The sequence below is a fragment of the Mytilus californianus genome, unplaced genomic scaffold, assembly GCF_021869535.1.
Source record: "Mytilus californianus isolate M0D057914Y unplaced genomic scaffold, xbMytCali1.0.p SCAF_8, whole genome shotgun sequence".
NCBI lineage: Eukaryota > Metazoa > Mollusca > Bivalvia > Mytilida > Mytilidae > Mytilus > Mytilus californianus.
Genome location: NW_026262734.1, coordinates 63466170 through 63473806, shown reverse-complemented (window position 1 = coordinate 63473806; position 7637 = coordinate 63466170). Strand labels below are relative to the sequence as shown.

Genomic DNA, 7637 nt, shown 5'->3' with positions numbered 1-7637 from the left:
TTGACAAAACCAGATCATCTTCTTTTCATCCACAGTCTAATGGCTGTGTTCAAAGGTTTAGCCGTACTTTAACGAATATGTTAAGTATGTACTGTGCAAAGACCAAGCTGTTTGGGATGAATATTTGCCTCAAAATTTACTTGCCTACAGAACATCAGTTCATTCAACCACTGGATTTATACCAAATTTCCTAACCTTTGGAAGGGAAGTAACTCTTCCATTACAAGCTGTAATTCCAATGACTTCCCGAGCCCAAGATTATACTACATGTAAAGAAGACTTTGTTATAGACCTGCAAAATAGATTACAAACAGTTCATGAATTAGCCCGCAAGAATTTTAAAAACAAGGTCCACTATCAAAAAAAGTATTATGATGTAAAATCAAAGAAAAGGATGATTACACTGGAACAACGAGTGTGGATGAATGACCCAACCCGGAAAATTTATGTATGTTCTAAACTAAGTGCTAAATGGAAAGGACCATACATTATTATTAGATGTATGGATGACACTACCTATATTGTAAAAAAGACTGCTAAGCAGATGGCATAGCCTACCATGTAAATAGACTAATACCATATGAGGGACAAAAGCTGCCTGTGTGATTGTTGAATTTATTTTATTGTTACTCATGAATTGGTGCCTTGTAATTTTATGCCTACGATGAGGTGTAAAAAGGAAGTTAGGCCAACCAGGTGTGGACGTATTTCAGTTTTTATTTTGGTTCTTCAATGGACGCATTGATGTTTTGATATATAACATGTGTGTTTTTTTAACAATCTTGGTGATGGACGCATTGTCGAGAGGCGGATACGTCAACTGGAAAGGGCTACAAGGGACTGGACTGGCCAACCATGAAATTGGTAGTTGCTCTGTGGTTCCACAGTGGTGAGCCACGTCCTTTGCGGGCAAAGGACTTGTACTGATACGTCAACTGGATTTGGTATTGGAAATTATAAAATGTGTCAAGGCTGTTTAACCATGTATAAAATAATGCACTTGCTTGTTAAGAACTAAGAACTAAGATGATGTGGTCAGTGTCCTGTCAAGACTGGGGATTCCTACTGTTTACCAAATGATTCAATAAATTAGTGTTCATGTGCTGAGTACTATCATAATATAATATATAAATTTACTATAAGAAAAAAAAAACACACAACAAACAAAAACCAAGTCAAGATGTTTTACTTCAACAAAGACATTCATTTGATTAAATGAAACGAGTTAATGTGCATATATCGTCCATTACGCAAACTGTCCATGTATTATATATTATGGTCAACTGTCCAGAGTTAAAAGTTTTTCTGTGCATCTCTAAAGTGTTTCAAGGATACACGACTGGAGTAACCCGACCGTTCAGCTACAGCACCATTCAAATAATCTTCATACCTACAAAACAAATTAAAAGAACAATGTTAAATATATATCTAGTACTAATAATTATCTATATACAAGTTATACAATATACATATATATATATCAAATGTGACCCCACACTTACAGAGATGTTCTGTTTTCAGATGGAAAAAGAATGCTGGATATGTCCAGAAAAGTTTGACATCACCAAACAGCTGAAATTCCATTTAGCAAGTAGCTTATATTCAAAGATGGAGGTGTTGTGTCCAATTTGTCTGGACAGGTCAACTAAATGTAAGAGAGTCTGGGAGTTGAAGGACCATTGTAACCGGTTCCACAAAACAGCCATGCAGGACATTAGACCGGACGCACTTTCTGAAGAGAATGCTTACTACCTTGCTGTGCATCCGGCATGTTACAGGAAGGTAGTTAGGCCAACTGCCTTTTACTCACCATCAGCAAGAGACCTAAAGAAAGCCATGCAGGCATGGCTGAAGAAGTCAAAAGATACTTACAGGACGCCTGTAGAGTGGGAGCAGGGATGGAAGGAAGGAACAAAATTTGATGGGCCTCCAGGTTAGGAACTCTTCCAACCAGTATATTCCGGGGATGAGACACGGGCGGCCTCATCCTCTTCCATGGATATGGACATAACTAAATGTGATGCCTGGCGCATAACCTATGTGGCACTGGTGCCACAGATTATCATGGCAGAAGCCGTTTTTGGAAGAGAAACCTATCGATTTGCCATTGCGGATACATTGCTGACAGATGTCAAATATGTATCTGCATTGATAAGGAAAATGCTGGCCATACCGCAGGGAGATAAACAATCCGCTGGACGGAAACACAAGTTGCTTTGGAAAACATACAGTGACAGAGTAACGCTGGCCGTGAAATTACTAGGACTTACAGAAAAATACATAACCAACATTCATCGTTTAGAGAGTGATTTTTATACTTTACCATCAACAGAACTTTTTGCTTCTCCCACTAAAAATCCAGTAATACTCAAAAAGAAAAGCAGTTTGAAACCAACTATTTCGACCAAGAAGTCTTCGAAAATTTCATCAACAGTCAGTAAGAAAGCAGAAAAACCATCCATCAAATCATCGTCAAGCAACACACCATCCTCTGCACCAGTGACAGTTGTACCATCAAGTTCAAAGACCTCTTCACCTAAACCATCAACACCGCCTACAACGCCGGCCGTTACCTCAAATTCCTTAGCACTATCTCCAATTTCTACCGGATCATTCTCAACAGCTATGCCACCTGTACCTCCCCCAGCAAAGAAGCCAAAGATTTCGACAATACCATACACCCCTGAAAAACCAACTCAACCCGGACCGACGTATATCACTAGACCAAAACAGTTGCTGTTGACAATAACAACAGAAGATGTTCCTAGTATAGAGCTCCGGACGCCTGCTGAGCGGGCAAATTCTCTTCTAAGTCTTGGTGGAATGCCATTATTCCCTCCAGCACGGCGGGACTGGACTGGGGAGGTTCAGGTAAAACTTCCTGGAGATGTTCTCACCATGGACAGGCCTCCTCGGGGCTGGAAGGAAATGACCCCAGACACCAGGAAGCTAAACTGGAAATTTATCGCTTTCCAATATGAGCAGGTCCAATAATAAAACTGTACCTAGTCGAGCAGGACTCCTAGACAAATATAATATGTTTGCCTTACCGGGAACCTCACCACACAATAAAATCAAAGATCTTAGCTGAACCATTATGAAGAACCGCTACTATATGTACGAGAATTTACGACTAATTGCCATCGAAGGGATTAAGCCGGATTTTTCCACTACTTTTATGCTGGACATGCTTGAGAAAGCAAGCGCTAGTCGCAATAAAACCACAGACCATATTTGCCATGCTTTGGATAAGGCTGGCATTCCTTTGAGATTAGACGCTTAAATTTGATTCATAAAATATTGCTGGACATTATATGAGAACACTATATCAATTATTTTGGACTTTAAACAAAAACAAATACCGTCTGTTACTGCAGATACAGAAGATTACAGATTATGAAAACTTGAGTATATGAAATCTTCAATGTGACAATGGGGGTGGATTTTACTTGATATTAAAATTTGTTATATGATATGCATTTATGATATATATATGTATAAGGATTTCTTGTGCAGCACAAATCAGGCATGCAGTGGCCTAGCATATGTTAAACGAGTAAGATGATATCAGCTGGGTCTGATATCTTAAGTGAACTCAAGGCTTGGAGTAGGTATTCTTGCTATACATGTAACAATTTGAAGTCGAATGGACAGACAACATAAATGGCAATATCTTTCTTTATTTAACAATGGCTGATCGTACTGTATGCATTGAGTTGTGTTGAACAAGAAATGAGTGGTGTTATATTTATTGAATTCAGGAGTATTCAACCACTTTAAGGTGGGGAGGGTGTAATGTGCAGAGTGTTACCCCCTGACATTTTTTAAATTATTGGAAATCCACATTTCCTTTTATTTTTCATGTTTTGCCAATTTACAAGTTCTTGTTGATAATGTTTGGCTAAGGCCCTTTATTATGTTAAGATATTTGGTAAGTTTGCTTGCTGCAAGCCAGGAAATAGTTTCAATGGAAATATTTCATTATTTGTTAACTTGTTCATAAGTTCAAAGTTCATCATGTTTGTTGTTTTCTTTTCATAAATTTCACAGGGCTTTAAATCATATAAAAGTAAAGGTCGTAGAACTTCCACGTTTAACTGCTGCTTTATGTTTTTGTAAAGTAATCATTACATATTTAAAATAAGAAGTAAACATAATTCTATTGATTCTCAGCTGATCGTAATCGATCACCATGTAAACAAAGTCATATGACCGTCTAGACGTCTAGGAATTCGTCTGCTATGTATTTTCTTTGAGATTTAGTATTTTTTGCAAGATCAGTAAACGTGGAAACCTAAATTTCAATTAACAATTTCCTATTAAAATTATGTATCTAAATGATATGAATGTGTCGCCCTTGGGTTATTTTTGCACTAAGCCTGTTTACAATGTGATTACGCCATTTTTGTATCAAAGCGCTTTACCCCAAATCATGTTTTGCTTGCCCAATTAAAATTTACAAAATGTACGACGTTCTAACCTATAGTCCCGCTTTCCTTAAAGTCATAGCTAATAAAGCACCACATCCGGGGAAGCTGTTAACTCTTAAGTAACTCCAAATTCATGAAAGTTCAGGCAATTGCCCGGCTCAACTTGTCCCACAATTTTTGTTTTCATCGTTACGGTTGGCCAATACATGTCACGTGACATATATATTTTATTATATAGCTAGCGCTGCTTTAATAATATGGCGAATATCTGCGATGGTGGGTAACTTCAAAATCCAAATATATTAGAGTTATAATTATTCGCAAGGAAATAACAACACAGTAGAGGTATGAATATTTATTATAATTTTTTATACCATATTGAACTCAGCACATGAACGTACAGAATTTAAATGGGAAATAAGGATAAAAACCGGCTATCAGTTCCTACCTTGTCCAGTTGCCCCAGAGTTTTGACAATGAAATCATGCAGTTATTCGCCATCACATCGACCTTTTTAACCACAAATAATTAACAAGAGACCATTAATTAGGATTTCACTAAAGATAAACTGTTATTTCTGGCTTGACATAATTAGTTATATGGATGTGCCAATTGTATGGTATTTGGATGTTCCAGTCCCAATTTGATTGATTGATTGATTGTTGGTTACTTAACGTCCAGTGGCAAATATTTCATGCATATTCAGGACGAGAACAAATTAACAATAAATACAATTGGTAGGTTCTGTAATAGGGGCTTTCGGGATTAAGGTCAGAGAAATTTAGATGGCCACGGGAAATGAGGGTATATTGGATAGGGACAGAAATTTAGCCTTGCAACAGGTCACCTACGGACCCCTCAAAGAGTTGTTGCAAGGGTTCTTAACGTGCAAAGAGCGTGGCACTCTCTTTACACGAGGCATCGGATTTAACGTCCCCATTCTGACCGGACGTGGCTGCAAATTTGTACATCCCGCACAGCCAAACGGACGCCCCACTTTAGCACGGGTTTTACTGCCGGTCGGAGGAAGACCAATGGTGACCATACTTCTATTCCCCAGTCACCCTTGGGGGTAGTCCCAATTTGAAGCCGGGCTCCAAAGTTATTGTGAAACTGCCTATTCTAGAGGTGGCGTGAATCAGATGTGGATACTAAAAAATTCCAAAGATCTTTTAGAGTACATACAATCTAAGACTCTCTCATCTTGCAATAGTATTCAAACATTTGACTTTTCTACACTTTACACAAGTATTCCCGGGGGGGGGGGGGGGGGGGGGGGGGGGGGGGGGAGGGGGGATAAATCCTACTTTGTAAAGAATCACTCTGATTCAAACAAAAAATTCTCTGAAACTGACATTATGAAGATACTTGATTTCTTATTAGACAACATATTTGTTAGACTGTCGGAATTGCAATGGGAACCGATTGTGCCACCCTTCTTGCCGACTGGTTTCTTTATTATTACGAGGCTGACTTCATACAGGAACTTCTTAGGAAGAAATATAAGAAGTTAGCAATATCCTTTAACTTTAAGTTCCGCTATATAGATGATGTTCTCTCACTAAATAATACAAAATTTGGTGACTATGTTGAACGAATATATCCCATCGGACTAGAGATAAAGATAACTACAGATACAGTTAAGTCTGCCTCATATGTTGAGTTACATCTCAAAATTGACAATGAGGGTCGGTTGAAAACAAAACTTTACGACAAAAGAGATGATTTGAGCTTCCCAATTGTAAAATTTCCATTTCCATGTAGCAACATTCCAGTAGCGCCTGCATACGGAGTATATATCTCCCTTATTGATACGGTATTCCCGGGTTTGTGTTTCCTATCATGATTTCCTTGATAGAGGATTGCTGCTCACAAGGAAGCTTTTAAACCAAGAGTTCCAAATGGTGAAGTAGAAATCATCCCTTCGTAAATTTTACGGTAGCCATCACGAGTTGGTTAAACGTTATGGAATAACCGTTTCACAAATAATATCGGATATGTTCCTTATGTCGTAACTACAATACCCTTCCCTTTTCACGAATGTGACTTACCGAATTAGACTATTTATCGGATTTGTAATAAAATAAGCAACACGACGGGTGCCACATGTGGAGCAGGATCTGCTTACCCTTCCGGAGCACCTGAGATCACCCCCAGTTTTTGGTGGGGTTCCTGTTGCTTAGTCTTTAGTTTTCTATGTTGTGTCATCTGTACTATTATTTGTCTGTTTGTCTTTTTATTTTTGACCATGGCGTTGTCAGTTTGTTTTCGATCTATGAGTTTGACTGTCCCTCTGGTATCTTTCGTCCCTCCTTTGGATGTGCCATCACAATCTTAAATATAGATTTTTCGTACCCTAAATTATACACGCTTCATCACCAGGCTTAGTCAAGGGTGACATAGATATAGAAACAATATAAGAAGAATATATTTCATTCCTGTATTTTACCATATTATTATATTTATATGCTAATAAATATTTAGTCCTGTGGATTATGCATTATAGTAAGTGAAGTATGAATGTCAAGTAAATGGTAAATCAACTTACAACTTTCAAATGAGCAAAGACTTTTCCTGACTAGAAACGGATCCTTCAGAGTAATCATCTTAGTGCTGGTGCACTAAAACTTCATAAGATTAGGATTATACGTTTTTGGCCGTTGTCATGTGGCTGGGCAGATATTTCTCTGTTACAGGCAGGCATAATTGGTCCATAATGGCTGACCATCCAGAAACATATATATATACACGTTTAAAATTGGTTATTGCTGCAACCTTTACAGAGACTTACCCAAATGATATAATTATATTGAAGTCTACCCCAGGTCCCTTACAATATTAAAAACTTCCAAACTCCACAGCAGTTTATAAAAAAGTGTAAACTGGCTTTAATTAGGTTATTTCGTATAACATGTTCAAAAATTAGAAACATTCCGTATAATTCAATTTCTAACGATTCCAGTCAATCAACGTTATTGACGTCACAATACCAAACCAGGTTATGCAAATTAAATTATTCATTTATTTATCTGATTTTGTTTTAAAAACTATATCAATATTACTACATTCTAGAATCTTTACTCCTACAAAAATGTTCAAACATGTTTCAGATAATGTTCGTATATATAAACCTCATAAAAAATAATCAGAGCACTTTCATTGCTAAATCTTACTACTTTTCATTTATCAAGGGGCATAACTAAAAAT

General features: G+C 37.5%; 1 long non-coding RNA gene across 1 annotated transcript; it reads right to left on the bottom strand.

Moving 5' to 3' along the window:
- Nucleotides 1-1168: 1168 nt before the first annotated feature.
- Nucleotides 1169-4512, bottom strand: LOC127711281 (uncharacterized). The gene is made up of 2 exons (XR_007986632.1): nt 4481-4512; nt 1169-1390 (listed from the first exon to the last, which is right to left on the bottom strand). It is a non-coding gene; the product is annotated as an uncharacterized LOC127711281 (long non-coding RNA).
- Nucleotides 4513-7637: the final 3125 nt, after the last annotated feature.